Source organism: Armigeres subalbatus, chromosome 3 (assembly GCF_024139115.2).
Source record: "Armigeres subalbatus isolate Guangzhou_Male chromosome 3, GZ_Asu_2, whole genome shotgun sequence".
Lineage (NCBI taxonomy): Eukaryota > Metazoa > Arthropoda > Insecta > Diptera > Culicidae > Armigeres > Armigeres subalbatus.
In genome coordinates this window covers 19,312,335-19,330,998 of record NC_085141.1, presented here as the reverse complement: position 1 = coordinate 19,330,998, position 18,664 = coordinate 19,312,335, and the positions used below count along the sequence as shown (strand labels likewise).

General features: G+C 44.7%; 1 protein-coding gene and 1 long non-coding RNA gene across 2 annotated transcripts in view; both read left to right on the top strand.

Annotated features, from left to right (window-relative positions):
* Positions 1 to 18,664, top strand: part of LOC134219836 (uncharacterized) — a 161,614-nt gene that overhangs the window by 111,431 nt on the left and 31,519 nt on the right. The window lies entirely within an intron of this gene.
* On the top strand, positions 4,724 to 5,924 carry LOC134219837 (uncharacterized). The gene is made up of 4 exons (XR_009981683.1): positions 4,724 to 4,937; positions 4,999 to 5,071; positions 5,128 to 5,255; positions 5,315 to 5,924. It is a non-coding gene; the product is annotated as an uncharacterized LOC134219837 (long non-coding RNA).

Below are 18,664 nucleotides of genomic sequence, written 5' to 3'. Positions count from 1 at the left end.
CCACGAACACGCTGGCTGCACGCGGTGGAGTCGGACCTGGAGACCCTGAACGTTCGGGGAAACTGGAGAAACAACGCCCAAGACTGACGATTATGGAGCTCTACAGTACGCCAGGCATAGGTGTATCGAAGCTGTAACCAACCAGGTATCCGGTTAGGTAAAATGCATTTGCACCATTTTTGAAAAAAAAAATTCAGTTTGATTTTTTTTTCCAAGAAAGGCAATGATTTTTCAATAATTCCGAAATGGGTCAATTTTCAATAGCAAACAATGGGACCACATTCCCCATCGAATGCAATGCTAAATTCCAAAAAGTGTGTCTACAAAATTTGTACACATAATACATACACACATAAACACACATAGCATAACATCAGTAAGAACCTCAAGGGTAGCTTGCTGAAACTTCGAAAATCGATGTTGGACGCCAAGCTGGAGAGGGCGGTCGGGACGGCTAAGTGTAAACCCGTGAGATCTGTGGAGTCGAGGTTTACCCAGACTGAGGCCCAAGGACTCGAATCGACCGAGGGCGTGCCAGCGAAGACGGTGGTGCCAAAGTCTAGCCAGACTGAGGCTCAAGTACGTCGTACGCGGGTACGTCGGGGGCGACTGCTCCAACGGAACAGCCACAAAAACGGGGGAGACAGTCTCCAGGGAATGAACTCCCTAGTGGCCGCTCCAAAACGCGGAGGGTACTACCCCGAACAAGGGTAGTGGGGCTGGGAAGCTGAACCCCGGCCAGGTACCTCCAAAACCGGGGGAGGAAGGACCTGGAAAGGTCCGTCCACCCAGGAAAGGCGGTGGTAAGGGGTTACGGCAGGCTGAGAGCTCTCAGCCGCCCCAGACCAGGGAAACAGAGGGGGATGACGCCTCCTGGACCTTGGTCAAGAACAAGAGGAAACCGAAGACGTCAAGGGTTGAAAAGAAGGCCCAGGCGAATGGGGGGAGCAAGAAGTCTAGGGTAAGCGGCGACAGTGTGAAGTGGAGACGCCCATCGCAGCCGTTCGGCTAGAACGCAGGTAGCATTGGTTCGGCTATCTGTAGTGGACGCCTCCAAGGTACTCAAGTTAGGGAACGTCAAGGTGGGATGGTCGGTGTGCCCTGTGGGCATATACGAGCAACTCGAAATTTGCTTCAAGTGCCTGAAGCCGGGGCACAAGCAATGGGACTGCAAAGGCCCTGACAGAAGCAAACTCTGCCGACGCTGCGGATTGGAGGGACACAAGCCACAATGCTGCGCGAACCCTCCCAGTTGTCTGATTTGTTCCAGCAAAGCTCTCCATGGGGGGTTCAAAGTGCCCGGCGTTTAAGCGTGCTGCAAAATCACAGTGTAGGTAACGCAGGTAAACCTGAACCACTGTGATGCAGCCCAGCAACTGCTGTGTCAGACAGCTGCTGAATGGGGGACGGATATCGCCATCATAGCGGATCCTTACCGGGTACCCGACAGGAATCTAATTGGGTCACCGATGGGTCTAAAATGGCGGCGATATGGACAACGGGGAAATACCCATTCCAAGAGTTGGTGTCTTCGACACACGAGGGTTTCGTCATTGCCAAAGTCAACGGGGTCTTCTTCTGCAGCTGCTATGTGCCTCGTCGATGGTCGATCGAACAGGTCGGTCGTATTCTGGAATGTTTGACGGTTAACTTGATGGGGCGTAGGCCGGTGGTGATATCGGGGGACTTCAACGCTTGGTCCGTGGAACGGGGAAGCCGTTGCACGAATCAACGGGGGCAGATCCTGCTGGAATCACTGGCCATGTTGGATGTGGATTTGGCCAATGTCGGTACCAAATGTACCTGCAGCTGGAACGGGCCGTGTCGATTATCGACGTTACGTTTCGGAGCCCTGGCCAAACGAGTAGTTCGAACTGGAGGGTAGATGATGGCTACCGGCTTACTGGTGGACTCAAGCAATTGCGAACCTGCGCCGCGCCTATCTGCGGGCAAGGAGGCGGGTGCAGCGAGCACACACAGAAGAGGAGCGTGTTGAACGACGGGTGGCGTTCGTGGATGTTAGAGCCGCTCTGAAGACTGAGATTAGATAAAAAAGCCTGCTTCGAGGCCCTGTGCCAAAATGCCAACGCGAATTCATGGGGTAATGCCTATAGGGTTGTAATGATCAAGACCCTAGCAGCACACATGTGCCACATAACTTACTGCAACTCATGTGTGACCAGATTTAGTCACAATCAAGTTGCTACAACCTTTTTTGTCTGACTTGTGCTGCTCGGGGAGCGGTCTCCAGAGACGCTGGAGAGGAATATCGCGGAGCTCTTCCCACGTCTTGACCCAAGTCCCTGGCCTCACTTTGCATTATTACCCCACCCATAAACCCTGTGGCGGCTCTCAGCTGCGCATTGTTTACTCATAACTTTTCACACTAGCCTTCGGTTCGTTGTAGCTCTACTACATACTGATGTGCTACTGGACATCCATCAACGAAATGCCATCATTCTCCCACTGCTTTGTCAGGCACCTTTCCTTACAGGCTGAAGGCCCTGCCGATAATCTATTGGACTTCGTGCGACTCCGCCGCGACATGTTGCTCTCTGAGCACTTCCTTTTATTGCGACTCCGCCGCAATCTTTGCTCTCCGAGCAGTCTCACTATGCTCCTATTCTCTCGGACGAGGACCATACACAGTCCAGCCGAGTTGGGAACGAACGAGCGGGCTTTCCAATCTCTCAAGCGGAACTATTAGGTGCAAGTTGTCTATTCCTATGAGCACCTGCGGAGATGCTTCTTCGTAGCAAGGAATTTCAACTTCATTCAAGTGTTCAAGATTTAACTTCTGGACTGTCCGAGCATCGACTAGATCAAACAGATTACTGGAACCTCTAGCAGAAACCTTTATCTTTACAATTTTCGATCGTCTCTCCTTCTGCTGTATGCCGTTCGTCCAATACATTTGCAGTGGCTGTATCGGTCCTTCTGCACACCATTGGATTCAGTTGACGATGACTGTGGCATTAAACCTCCAGCGTTCTAAAATCTGACCCATATCCACTGTGGCTGAAGGTTTCTAAATCAACCGACTGCGCGCGTCGCTTATACTCCACCCACTCCATGGCGTAGTACGAAGGTAATTTCTGGATCAAGCTCTGCATCATAATAGGATTTTTAAGGTTAAATTAAAAGACTATTATTCTTCCATTTACTTCCACTATTCACTTTTTATGTATCAACAGATACGTATTTCGTTTCCTACTTGGAAACTTCTCCAGTGTTTTGTTATCGACTTTGAAACACTGAAGAAGTTTCCAAGTAGGAAACGAAATACGTATCTGTTGATACATAAAAAGTGAATAGTGGAAGTAAATGGAAGAATAATAGTCTTTTAACCTTAAAGCATTTCCCCTAAGACGCTCTAAAATAATTAATCAGGATTTTTAAGATGATCAGCCAATCCCGCAGCTTTGAGATGCTGTGTGAATTCTTCAACAGCACTCCCAAACTCTATCACCGACTCTAGGCTTTCAGATTTAGGTCCTTCCAATTCCTGGATCCTGTTAGCCAATCTTGTTGATAGAATCTCTGGATTCCCGAATCTCTTCCGTAGCTTCTCGATGATCAACGGTACATTTGTTACGTTAAGAGGCATTCCACGGGGGCATGTCAGTCGATCCTGAGCGACCATTTCGAAAATATTTGAAACTCTGCACAGTTTTTCAATTTCATCTAAATCGTCATTTTTCGATATCAAATCTTCATATTGAGTCACGACTAACTTTTCAAAAGGGTGTATGTGAAAATGGTTCAAAAATATTTAAAAAGCTGCACAGCAAAAACGGAATGTTCGATTGTTATGATTTTTTCAGCAAAGTTAGACAACTAAATGGTGATTCTTAAGAAAATGTGCACAGTAAAAAAAATTTTTTTGCCTTTAAAAATATCATTTTGTCACAAAACTCAAATATCTCAAAACCCTATCTTTTTTGAACGTAATTTTTTAGGAAAACGGTCCATTATATTAGCTATCTACCATAAAAATTTGGTGATGGTAAACTAATAAACAAAAAAGTTATGACATTTCAAACATTTCACAATTTTCACATTTAATAAAAAAATTTTTTTTTCTGTGTAAGTTATTTCGAGAATTGCAGTTTGATGCAGATTTTATTGTTAAAGGACGTGATTTAAACAAGTTGTTTTCATGATATTTTGATTTAATTATTCATAGCATCTATAAGAAACTTAGACACGATCCAGTGTTGTGATCAAAAGTATTGATAGTGTCATAATTTTCATTGCACGTGACTGGCGGAAAATTCTTTTAATAGTGTTGAAACCTGTTGATAATAACGTTGATAGAAACATATCAGAAATGTTATTTTTAAGACAAAAGCTTGCAAAGTTTCAACTCAATAGAAAATCATGAATTAAAAATTTTCTTAAATTTTGATGCTGTTGCTTGGAATCGCTCTTAAGTTTTGTTTAACTATAATAAGTCACTACATGTTCGTCAATTAGCGGTAAACACACATGAAACAATCGCCACGCACGCCTAAGCAAAACGCCGTTACTCGATTTATCAAATCATAAGGAGTAAATTATGAAATTAAACGAAACACGATCTCGTTCAGTGTATTTTGCTCGAAAACCAACCGACACTTTAAATGCGCAATCACACAGTCCACCCCTGCGATAGGAGGAACGAAAACATAGAAAGGAAAAGCCGATAACTCATTTTGACATTTTCGGTTTCCGCCAACGAGAAGCGACAAGCACAAATCTGGCTGGCAGAAAGTTGCACCGGGACGCGATTGAGCGGACGAAAAATTTTGTTTGACGGTTAGTGCGGTGTTTCGCGGCTTCATTGGACCCAGAAGTGGTCAATGTTGGTGCCACTCAACGGTCGTGTGTTGATCTGCGATCAGACGGCCCAACAACAAGAAAATCGATCGGCAAACAGCCTAGAAGAGGGGAGAGCCGTAAGTGCCACATGCGTTTGTCATTTCCCTGCATAAATCAACCACCACCCGCTCATTACAGGCTATTCCGTCCGCATAGAAAAGCCGGAAGAGAAACACGCCGCCGGTCAAACACAGAAGTTCGTGTGTCTGCTGTAAGTAGCCCTTTCGTAAGACCTAACCTCCAAACTAATACGGGCTGTCCACTTAGGTGCTTTCGCCGGTTTGGCAGTCGTCGTGCGGAACTTGAAAAGCCGCTCATCGACGAAAAGTGATCCGTTTGATCGCAAGGAAAGGGACGAGCGTCTTCGCATCTAGCAAAATCAAAGGCCCCGAAGGGTGAGTTTATTTTGATGAAATCGGCGAAACTCGTTATTTATATTGCCGTTGTATCATAGGGCTTTTGTTTCCATCCCGGTTTCTTCGACCAACGCGCAATTCCCACCGCCTTGCGAAAAAGCGGACAAACCGAGAGAGGCCGGAAAGCAGACGACAGGCAAGGCGGAGAAGTGAAACCAACAATTCCGCGGGAGCGAGTTGCAGTGCACTGCTTTCTCTAGCTGGTTCCGGAGACGGTGGTAGCGGAAAATCCTGCGTCAGTGCACGAAAGCGGTTGGGAAAAGCGAGTATCCGAAACTCGCTAGTGTGAACGGAAAGCTCGTGAGCGACGACGAGCGCAGCAAGGACCTCGGAGGGACCCCATCCAGCATACGGGTCGCGCTGGACGGCCAGAGGGGTCTCCAGCGGAGGGATCAGCCCTGCGGCTCGTGGCGAGTGGTACAGCACGGCGAACTTTGCAAAATGCGTGCGTGGTGCGACGGCAGACGGCCGTTCGCGATAATGATCGGCACAATAGGGGGACGCCCCGAAGACCGTGAGTAAGAAAATCTGTATTTTGTAAGGAAGAAGACATAGAGAAGATAGAAGGTAAAGCGAGAGGAATCAAGATGACTAGGAGATAGGAAGAAGAAAGAAAAGTGGGTGCTTCGCCCGAAATACATGTATAAAATCTAGATTTGTGGCTTTATTTGTTTTGTTGGTGCTTTAGCCCTCCAGTTTTGTTTGCTTTGTGTCCGCTTTGGTAGTTCTGCTCTACCCGCTACCGGGAACTCGCAATACATTTTCAGGTAAGAGAAGGCGGTTTCATACTGCCTCCAACGCCCTGCCTTGGAGAGGTTCTTGCGGACGGACTAGGTTCTCGGCATTGGTAAAACCACACGACTTGTTCGCCTGCTCATACGAACTAATAAAAATTGGCCATTCTTCGGCGGCACCGTTAAACTTTAACAAGTTTCTCGGAAACACCTGCCTCGACACAATCTGAAGACGAGATGGTCCTATCTCCGTGGAGATTTTCTCCTGAATGACATCGAACTCATCCTCCGATAAATGAGCAATAACTTCCCTTTCAAACGATGGTCTTGGAAGACTGACGTCGGATATTCCAGCATAACATTTGTCCGTACCCCGCTTTATCTCTGCCTTGCGTGGATTCGATGGCTTCACGTTGCTCGAAGCTTTCTCGGAAACAGATCTTCCAGTTCACCTTCTGTCACATCAGCCTTCGCGCCATCCCCTAATTCCGGAAAATCGTCAGCGTCGAGCACGAAATCCCCATCGCTCATTCGCTCCCGTCCAGTTCGATTATTATCTTCAGAGCCGATCTTCTCTCTAACATTTTCTTCCGGCGAGCAATTCTCTTCCAATCTAGTTCCAAGATCCTTCGCTGATTCTCCTCTTCAAGTTCCTCCAGTCGGTTCCACTCTTCGAGTTCTCTGAGTTCTCTCAAAGCGCGGGTCCGCGTCGACTCCGCCGACGGCACACTAACACCTTTCTTTAAGCACCCACGAACGCGACTGGTATTCTTGACCGGAATAGACTCGGCACGTTTCACGCGGTTACAATACCGACCGATCATGTCCGACAACGCATGCAACAAATCATAGTGATAATCCTCCACGACGACTTCGCTTCCGCTTACGCGCCTGCCTACACGCTTAGTTCACTTTACCTATTTATGGGTACTTGATTCACCCATATTTGGGTGGAGTTTACTGTATCATATAATATGAGTGAATTATACCAATAAAATCAGTAAACTTTACTTATAATATTGGTGAAGTAGCATTTACCTATATATGGGTAATTGAACTTACCCATATTTGGATGAAAAAAATAACATCTTGTTTCAGTCGAGATCATCATGGACCAGTGTGAACCTCGGTGTGTTCAATGTGATTCCTCTTTATTTGGAATAATTGATGAATTCGAATTCAAAGATGAATTTTATTAACTGGTAAGTATTTAAATAAGTATAATGATTGTCTATATGGCAAGAGGCACTTTATTTGTACCTTTCACCAACTTTTTCCTTTGGAATTTCAGATTCTGTTTCCGCCCGAGCGTTGACCGCCTGAAAAGCGCAGCAGTGGAAACGACCAGGAGAATAAATTTATACAACTGCATTCAAAATCCATGCTAACAAGAAATTTGGATCGAATTTGGATTTATATCGACGGCAACAATGAAGCGACCGATATTATTCTAAATCACAATACTCTTCACTGCATGGTGTGTGAATATTTGTTTATTTGAGTTGGGGTCAACAATCATCGGAACTCGCATCAGGGCCGACGATGCCGGTCGCGGAAACATTAGCAGCAAAAAACAGTTTATTATTCTCTATAAATGTATCATAAACATAATTAACACAAATAAAAATGATTTTTATCACGTATAAATTTATAAACATTTTCTTTGCAACTAAAAAGAAATCGTAACATACAAAATGCAATTTTGAATCCGTAACAAAAACGATCCCCAGATAAAAGCTCAAAAAAGTACCTAGATTTGGGTAATATTCACTGTTCCTAACGAAACACCCAAATATGGGTATATGGTGATTCACCCATATCTAGGTATGTGCACTTTTTGGTGATTTTAGGTACTCTTCACCCATATTTGGGTGAACTGAAGTAAGCGTGTATCTCTGCCAGTCCCTTATCTCCTACTTCTGTCTAATTTGCAACGTTATCGACGTCTTCTATATCATTGTCCTGCGCTAGTTCCCTCGTCATATGTCCTTTAGTCAACTTCATCATTCCCGACTTACCAATCTCCGTCTTACTATCTTCATCTTCTTCTTCTTCTTCTTCTTCTTATTGGCATTACACCCCCACACTGGGATAGAGCCGCCTCACAGCTTAGTGTTCATTAAACACTTCCACAGTTATTAACTGCGAGGTTTCTAAGCCAGGTTACCATTTTTGCATTCGTATATCATGAGGCTAACACGATGATACTTTTATGCCCAGGGAAGTCGAGATAATTTCCAATCCAAAAATTGCCTAGTAGAGTTTCCATCCCAAAAAATAACTATTTCGTTTCCGGTTCGCAAACAGTGTAAATTTTCTTCTTACAAAAAAGTTATTTGTTTTGAACGCGAAACCCAACTTAGGTAAACTCATATCATATTTTTATACCTCTCATCAGACATGATTTTTTCCCAAGTTCGTTTATTTGGTAGGCTCAGGTATGTATACGGAGCCAAGGTTCTTTGTGCTGCACAATCGATATCATCTTAGTATTAAATTAGTAAGAGAGGAACAGACATGAAAATATCGGAGATAGTTAATAGGACACCTTCACAAAAAATATTAGATTCCCCTATACCACTCAATGGAGGGCTACTGACTGATACTTTTTCCAGCAGCTACAGCTCTCTATTAATTAAACGACAAGTATCTACAGTACAACATCAGCTACATATATTTGGCGCCTGCTTCCTATCCATATCCCAACTACAGCGAGATTGTATATACTTGCTAATCTCCTCGCGCCGCCCAACATTGAGTCAGTCTTCTTGAGCTTCTTGCCTCCAAAACAATTCTTGATCCAATTCATGTCCTTCCAATCGACGTTCGTACAACAAACTTTCCAGCACAGATGCTATGCCTAATTTTGTTGGTTCTTGCTGCTGACCAGCTCTTGACCAAAGCTTCGCTTGGACTCCTACTGACCAACTAGCAAGTTTCGAACCTCCCACTAAATTCTGTACGGCGCTACCCATGACTTTCGCAGCCAATGCATGATCCCACGATGCCACGAGACTTATGCGCCCGATCCATGAATCCCGGACGTTTCTGTAGATAATCCATCGACACTATGTTTAAGATCCGATATCTTCCTGAACCATAATCTGTTCCAGGGTTGTTAATAGATAAATTATCGTCGTTAATTTAACGCCAGCTTCGATAACGATAACGGTTGTATGATGATGTTTCGTTGACGATAAAGTGAGCGTTGATTTAACGCTATCGTTATCGAGTACTCGTTGATTTATCGATAATTATCGAGTTAACTGTAACGTATACTACAGTTAAAAGTACAAATATTCTCAAGTTGGTTTTACAAAACCTATTTCAAGCATTGCATCACCTTCAAATATTCAGAATCGCGTTTAAATTGAGGATTTAATTGGAATTCGAGAAGGTCACCGGAGTTACCAATCATTAAATTTCTTACAGAGTCTTAGTTTTCAATAGTAAATAATCTGAGAATATTTTTTAATGTCTTAACTGTTCAATTTGGTATGATTAACAAAACTTCTATTTTGAAGATGCAAAACACTCATGTTGCGATGATTTTCCTCTGGCTCGAATGAAACCTCCTTGACAGCATTGTCCATTATGCAAAGCTTCAAAGCTAGATTTATTTTATATTATTAATTGATATTTCTGTATATATACTTCAACTTACAAACTAGTTTCTAAGCCAAGATCCAGAGCAACATCGCAACTCTTAAGGACATAGTTGGAAGAGTACCACGATGGCCGTCAATATGGCACCGGACCTTCCACGGGTCGTTACCACACCTCCCGCACTCCTCTCCCACCAACATTCGAATGCATCGAACAGCATCGAACAAAAGTTTAATATTCAAATTACTAACCTGCTCACAACATATTTATTTACTTCCCGTGATAATTAACATGTTTCTTCAAAGAATTCTTTGCATTTCGGCTCGAATTATAGAATAAATCAGCAGCTTCGTGCCAATTTAATAGCCGTTCGCGATTTGGTGGGCTTATCACCACTTCACTTGGGCACTTCACTTCCTCTTATAAAGCATTGAAAAAATCAAGTTTTCACACACTTCTCCGCACATGAGCAGCCCGAAATGTTGATGGAATGCCAATTAAACATCACTTTTTGAAATCAGTATCTTGTGTGAAGCGAAAACTTAATATAAACTGCTATTTTGATCGAAAAACCCACTAAAACTGATCGCGGAGCGAATGTAAACACCGGCAGCGGCAGCAGCAAACTAATTTTTAGGGTGGCTCAAAAATTATTTTGTTCCGCCACACTCAGTCAAATATGTTTCATATTCTGGGTGTCTTCCGATGGTTTGGGCTGGTTTGAATAGGGGCTTACAGTGCACAGGTCGTTTCAGGTTTGTATGACAGTTGATATGGCGAGGTTGAATTTTACATTATTCTGATTGTGGCGCTTCGTCATTGGGCCCTGGCGAGGGGGCAGACCATGTGATTGGATGAAAAATTCAAGAGCTTTGACTCCATAGACAATGCATATTGAATTGTCGTTCCGATAGTTGTGAGTCGATTTTATTCGAGGTTGCCAAATCCTGATAATAAGGCTTCTCGGAAAGCATCAGTGAAACGTGCACCCAACCAGAGTCTGCTAGATTTTAATACAATTCTGCATTATTCATATGCAGTAGCTGTATAAGAACTTGGCATATGCGAAAATTGCATATGTACGAACTGCGGCACGTTGTATAAGGAGGAGATTTGAGTTTTGGAGACATTTTGCATGTATTGGTACCCCTAAAGACTATATGTGTGTTTGTGATATACAAAAATCCGATGTATGTATGTGTTAGTGTTGGTTTAAAAACTGTGGATGTATTAGTGACAGCTCCTCTCGCGTGAACAGTACATGTAGTGGTGAGCTCACGGACGGACAAAACAAAACAAACCGAGGTGACAGTTCGAATATTTATTGAGGAGCGAGACCCCACTGAAGATTTTCGGAATACTTTTCTTCGTGCTGGAAAAGCCAGAAAACTTTCTTTTTGCCAGATTGTGGTGCAAACAAACGGATCGAGAGGAAAAGATTTCGCGACCCCTAAAACGGCGAGCTCGGCATTGGCGGTGGATGGTTGGAATTTGAACGAATTTGCTGAGGAAGATACACGCTTAGTGAGGAACGAAGATGGCTTTTCAGAGCCACCATAGCAACGAGTTCAAAGCGGATCCGGCTTACGGAGGGATCTCGGAACAACGGACAACAGGGAGAAGCCAAAGCTACCCTCCAAGATGATTGCTCTGCCGGATTCGGTCCAAATTAGTAAACATCATTCGTTGATTGTGATCCTTAGCTAACTGTTTTTTGCCGTAACAAAAGGAACGGAGATCCCTTCCGGGTTAGCTTACAGAAAGAGAGAGTGTAGTGCCAGTTATCACTTATTAGTTTGTGTTCTCCAACAACCACCAGTTGAGATAAAAACCGTGCCGGGTATTTTTTTAAATGTTTAGTAACAAAAGATCAATACCCGTCGCCGATAATCTTTGCAACGTACGCACTATAGTAGTAATTAGTTGCGATTAGTCGCACAAACGTTGAACCTCATTCTAGAACTGTGCGCAAAGTTTCTTTTGCGCGGACATAAGAAAAACCCAATTCTACGATAAGGAAGCATACCGACGATGTGCGGCTTGCATCTGTGTGCGGTCCGAAGCGGAAGCAGAGGTGAGTGGAAAAGTATTACTAATTACATCGTCATTACGTCCCGAACTATGGATAGTTTCAGGTGGCGGAGCAGAACTGGACGAAGAGTCTTCATTAACGATGTCTTGGAAGAAGCGGGAATTATTGGAAAGCTCAAAAACAGTGACCAGATGCTCCGAACCGAAGTGTTCATTATGGTTGTCACCCAGGAGCTGGACGAATAGGAAGATTCTAAAACTATCGGCCGTAAGCGACAGTGGTTCATCATCGAGGAAGCTCTCACGCAGCTGGCACTGTATAAGTTACCCCGCGTCACTATCTTCTGCAGTTACGTCATTCGAAAAAATATTCGTTACTGACACAAAAATTGCACACACGTGATTACGGACGAGGCGGATGACAAGCTCGAAGGGGTGCCCAGTGCGATGTCGAAAATCAATGAATCACATGACGAAATCACCACCACCATCACCACCGCCACAGCCTCCCTTGACGGAGGAAGACGGAATGACTTCTGTTGAAACGGAAGATCAACCGGTCGCCGACACCGATGAACTATCGGAAACGATCTCCTAAGCCGTCTTCAGCCCTATTGAATGGCTTTGAATATTAGTTGTTTTTGTTGTTTCTCTGGCACAAAGAGATGGTTACATGTTCAGGTAAATTTATTTTTAAACGTATTCTTCTAATTATTGATGCTATCGGTACTCCCACCTTCTTTAATCTTGATCTGGTCAAGATGGGTCCCTGAAATTAGATTGAGACTGTTATAATAGGATAGAACACTATGCTGCGCCTCGAAGTGGCGGAAACGGTTTGTGCAACGCTAATATCAGTGATCTACAAGCTCGCAGTCGAAATTCCGAAAATAAAGAAGCCATGGTCATGACACCGTTTGTCTTGTTTCAATTGCTAACGATAATCACCGATAACTATGGGTTCAATTCTGCACTGATGGTGTCAGTACTCCGCGCTGTCGTATACATGAAGAAACTTAGCATCATAGAATCGTTCACCGTTGAGCGAGAGGTGCTAATGTTCGATTTTACGTGTGGATAATATCATAAGGAGTGCATCAAGGAATCGTGCCCCGCACCGTGGAGATGCCTAGGATAAATTTACAAAGTTGCTCGTTTTATACAACACACATTATAACAGCAGATATCCCCGGCAGGCTATTGCGCCTCGGCAAACCCTCTAAAGCCGCAATTACCTCTTTAAGTACAGTTTTAACTAGCTGCATTGTTAATTCTCGAGTGAGCACGGACGATTACGTGGGTGTTTAAGCAAAATAATATGTGCATCTTCGGTTTTTGGGCTTGTGTCGGCAATTGGACCCTGCGGAATACCATCCGTAACTCTATTTCCCGTTCCTAAACTATTTTTTGGGATTAATAGTTTTCTTACGCGAATGATCTATGCTGTTGCCCAGACAAATGATATCGTAGTCATACTAATGTCTGATAAAAAAATTATAACTTTTAGTGGAATGACGAAGATTTGCGGAGATTGATAGAACGATGCAAAATTTAGGCATGCGCTGATGCAGCAGATGTCAGCTGTGATAAACATGCGAGTACGAATCATTTACGGATTGCTTGAGGAATCGTTCCTGGGTGCCGAAATAATTGTCCTCGATCCACCGGAGAATCGTTCGCGGATTGCCGGAGGAATCGTTTGCGGATTATCTTAAGAATCGTTCCAGAATTTTAGGAAGCATCGTTTGTGGGTTGCCGGAGGAATTATTCGTGGATTACCGAAGGAATCGTTCCCGAATTGCCGGGGAATCGTCAGTAGATCGCCGGAGGAATCGTTCGCGGATTGCCGGAGAAGTCGTTATTGGATTGCCAGATAATATTCAGTAGATCGTCGAAGGAATCATTCCTGGGTTGCTGAAATAATCGTCCCCGACTCAAAGGAGGAATCGTTCGCGGATGTACGGAGAAATCGTTCGCGGGTTACCTGAAAATTCGTTCCCAAATTTCAGGAAGCATCGTTCGTGGATTACCGGAGGAATCGTTCGCGGATTACCGCAAGAATCGTTCCCGAATTTCAGGAAGGATTGTTCATGAATTGCCGGAGGAATCGTTCGCGGATTACCGAAGAAATCGTTCCCGGATTGCCGGAGAATCGTCAGTAGATCGCCGAAAGAATCGTTCCTGAGTTGCCGAAAGAATCGTTCCCGATCCGCCGGAGGAATTGTTCGCGAATTACCGGAAGAATCGTTTGCGGACTACCGCAAGAATCGTTCCCGGATTGAAGGAGAATTGTTAGTAGATTGCCAGAGAAATCGTTCCTGGGTTACCAAACAAATCGTTTTCGATCCACCGGAGGAATCGTTCGTGGATTACCAGAGGAACCGTTCTCGGATTCCCGGGGAATCGTCAGTAGATCGCCGAAAGAAATGTTCCTGAGTTGCCGAAAAAATCGTTTCCGATCCGCCGGAAGAATCGTTCGCGGATTTTCAGAGAAATCGTTCCCGGTTCTCTGGAGAAATCGTTAACGAATTGCCGGCGAAATCTTTCGTGAATTGCGGGAGGAATCGTTCGCGGATTACCGGAGGAATCGTTCCTGGGTTGCCGAAATAATAGTCCCCGATCCAAAGAAGGAATCGTTCGCGGATTTCCAGAGAAATCGTTCCCAGTTTCCCCGAAGAAATCGTTCGCGGATTACCGGAGGAATCGTTCCAGGATTGCCAAATAATAGTCAGTAGATCGCTGAAGGAATCGTTCGCGAATTTCTAGAGAAATCGTTCCCAGTTTTCTGTAGAAATCGTTCGTGAATTACGAGAGAAATCGTTCGCGAATTACGGGAGGAATCGGTCGCGGATTACCGGAGGAATCGTTCCAGGATTGCCAGATAATAATCAGTAGATCACCGAAGGAATCGTTCGCGGATTTCCAGAGAAATTGTTCCCAGTTTTCTCTAGAAATCGTTTGTGAATTACGGGAGGAATCGTTTCGTTCGTTCCTGGATTGCCATATATTCAGTAGATCGCCGAAGGAATCGTTCCTGTGTTGCCGAAAAAATCGTCCCCAAGCCAAAGGAGGAATCGTTCGCGAATTGATGGAGAAATCGTTCGCGGATTACCTGAAGAATCGTTCCCGAAATTCATGAAGCATCGTTTGTGGGTTGCCCAAGAATCGTTCGTGGATTACCGTGGGAATCGTTTCCGGATTGCTTAAAAATAATCTGTACATCGCCGGAGGAATCGTTCGCGGATTGCCGGAGAAATCGTATTTGAATTGCCAGATAATAGTCAGTTGATCGCCGAAGGAATCATTCCTGGGTTGCTAAAATAATCGTCCCCGATCCAAAGAAGGAATCGTTCGCGGATTTCCAGAAAAATCGTTTCCAGTTTTCTGGAGAAATCGTTAGCGAATTGCCAGAGAAATCGTTCGCGAATTGCGGGAGGAATCGTTCGCGGATTACCGGAGGAATCGTTCCAGGATTGCCAGATAATAATCAGTAGATCACCGAAGGAATCGTTCGCGGATTTCCACAGAAATCGTTCCCAGTTTTCTCTAGAAATGGTTTGTGAATTACGGGAGGAATCTTTCGCGAATTACGGGAGGAATCGTTCGCGGATTACCGGAGGAATCGTTCCAGGATTGCCAGATAATAGTCAGTAGATCGCCGAAGGAATCGTTCCTGGGTTGCCGAAATAATCGTCCTCGATCCAATCAAGGAATCGTTCGCGGATTTCCAGAAAAATCGTTCCCAGTTTTCTGTAGAAATAGTTTGTGAATTACGGGTGGAATCTTTCGCGAATTACGGGAGGAATCGTTCGCGGATTACCGGAGGAATCGTTCCAGGATTGCCAGATAATAGTCAGTAGATCGCCGAAGGAATCGTTCCTGGGTTGCCGAAATAATCGTCCTCGATCCAATCAAGGAATCGTTCGCGGATTTCCAGAAAAATCGTTCCCAGTTTTCTGTAGAAATAGTTTGTGAATTACGGGAGGAATCTTTTGCGAATTACGGGAGGAATCGTTCGCGGATTACCGGAGGAATCGTTCCAGGATTACCAGATAATAATCAGTAGATCACCGAAGGAATCGTTCGCGGATTTCCAAAGAAATCGTTCCCAGTTTTCTGTAGAAATCGTTAGCGAATTGCCAGAGAAATCGTTCGCGAATTGCGGGAGGAATCGTTCGCGGATTACCGGAGGAATCGTTCCATGATTGGCAGATAATAATCAGTAGATCACCGAAGGAATCGTTCGCGGATTTCCAGAGAAATCGTTCCCAGTTTTCTGGAGAAATCGTTAGCGAATTGCCAGAGAAATCGTTCGCGAATTGCGGGAGGAATCGTTCGCGGATTACCGGAGGAATCGTTCCATGATTGGCAGATAATAATCAGTAGATCACTGAAGGAATCGTTCGCGGATTTCCAGAAAAATCGTTCCCAGTTTTCTGTAGAAATAGTTTGTGAATTACGGGAGGAATCTTTTGCGAATTACGGGAGGAATCGTTCGCGGATTACCGGAGAAATCGTTCCAGGATTACCAGATAATAATCAGTAGATCACCGAAGGAATCGTTCGCGGAGTGCCAGAGAACTCGTTCCCAGTTTTCTCCAGCAATGGTTTGTGAATTACGGGAGGAATCTTTCGCGAATTCCGGGAGGAATCGTGCGCGGATTCCCGGAGGAATTGTTCCAGGATTGCCCGATAATAGTCAGTAGATCGCCGAAGGAATCGTTCCTGGGTTGCCGAAATAATCGTCCTCGATCCAATCAAGGAATCGTTCGCGGATTTCCAGAAAAATCGTTCCCAGTTTTCTGTAGAAATAGTTTGTGAATTACGGAGGAATCTTTTGCGAATTACGGGAGGAATCGTTCGCGGATTACCGGAGGAATCGTTCCAGGATTACCAGATAATAATCAGTAGATCGCCGAAGGAATCGTTTGCGGATTTCCAGAGAAATCGTTCCCAGTTTTCTCTAGAAATCGTTTGTGAATTACGGGAGGAATCGTTTGCGAATTACGGGAGGAATCGTTCGTGAATTACGGGAGGAATCGTTCGTGAATTACGGGAGGAATCGTTCGCAGATTACCGGAGGAATCGTTCCTGGATTGCCAGATAATAGTCAGTAGATCACCGAAGGAATCGTTCCTGGGTTGCCGAAATAATCGTCCCCGATCCAATAAAGGAATCGTTCGCGGATTTCCAGAAAAATCATTCCCAGTTTTCTGTAGAAATAGTTTGTGAATTACGGGAGGAATCTTTCGCGTATTACGGGAGGAATCGTTCGCGGATTACCGAAGGAATCGTTCCAGGATTGCCAGATAATAATCAGTAGATCACCGAAGGAATCGTTCGCGGATTTCCAGAGAAATCGTTCCCAGTTTTCTGTAGAACTCGTTAGCGAATTTCAGGAAAAATTGTTTGTGAATTACGGGAGGAATCGATCGCAAATTACGGGAGGAATCGTTCGCGGATTACCGGAGAAATCGTTCCTGGATTGTCAGATAATAGTCAGTAGATCGCCGAAGGAATCGTTCGCGGATTTCCAGAGAAATCGTTCCCAGTTTTCTGTAGAAATCGTTCGTGAATTACGGGAGGAATCGTTCGCGAATTACGGGAGGAATCGTTCCAGGATTGCCAGATAATAATCAGTAGATCACCGAAGGAATCGTTCGCGGATTTCCAGAGAAATCGTTCCCAGTTTTCTGTAGAAATCGTTAGCGAATTGCAGGAAAAATCGTTTGTGAATTACGGGAGGAATCGATCGCGAATTACGGGAGGAATCGTTCGCGGATTACCGGAGGAATCCTTCCTGGGTTGCCGAAATAATCGTCCCCGATCCAAAGAAGGAATCGTTCGCGGATTTCCAGAGAAATCGTTCCCAGTTTTCTCTAGAAATGGTTTGTGAATTACGGGAGGAATCTTTCGCGAATTACGGGAGGAATCGTTCGCGGATTACCGGAGGAATCGTTCCAGGATTGCCAGATAATAGTCAGTAGATCGCCGAAGGAATCGTTCCTGGGTTGCCGAAATAATCGTCCCCGATCCAATAAAGGAATCGTTCGCGGATTTCCAGAAAAATCGTTCCCAGTTTTCTGTAGAAATAGTTTGTGAATTACGGGAGGAATCTTTCGCGAATTACGGGAGGAATCGTTCGCGGATTACCGGAGGAATCGTTCCAGGATTGCCAGATAATAATCAGTAGATCACCGAAGGAATCGTTCGCGGATTTCCAGAGAAATCGTTCCCAGTTTTCTGTAGAAATCGTTAGCGAATTGCAGGAAAAATCGTTTGTGAATTACGGGAGGAATCGATCGCGAATTACGGGAGGAATCGTTCGCGGATTACCGGAGGAATCCTTCCTGGGTTGCCGAAATAATCGTCCCCGATCCAAAGAAGGAATCGTTCGCGGATTTCCAGAGAAATCGTTCACGATTTTCAGGAAGGATTGTTCGTGAATTGCCGGAGGAATCGTTGGCGGAAAACAGAAGAAATCGTTCCCGGATTGCCGGGGAATCGTCAGTAGATTGCCGAAAGAATCGATCCCGATCAGCTGGAGGAATCGTTCGCGGATTACCGGAGGAATCGTTTGCGGATTACCGTAAGAATCTTTCCCGAATTTCAGAAAGGATTGTTCGTGAATTACTGGAGAAATCGTTCGCGGATTACCAAACGGAATCGTTCGCGGATTGCCGGACAATCGTTATTAGATTGCCAGAGGAATCGTTCCTGGGTTGCTGAAATAATCGTTCTCGATCCACCGGAGAAATCGTTCGTAAATTGCCGGAGGAATTGTTCGCGGAAAACCGAAGGAATCATTCCCGGATTGCCGAGGAATTGTCAGTGCATCGCCGGAGGAATCGTTCGCGGATTGCCGGAGAAATTGTTTGCGGATTATCGGAAGAATCGTTCCCGAATTTCAGGAAGGATTGTTCGTGGAATCCAGAATTTAGGAAGGATCATTCGCTGATTATCGGAGGAATCGTTCCCGGATTGCCGGGAAATCGCCTTAGATCGCCGGAGGAATCG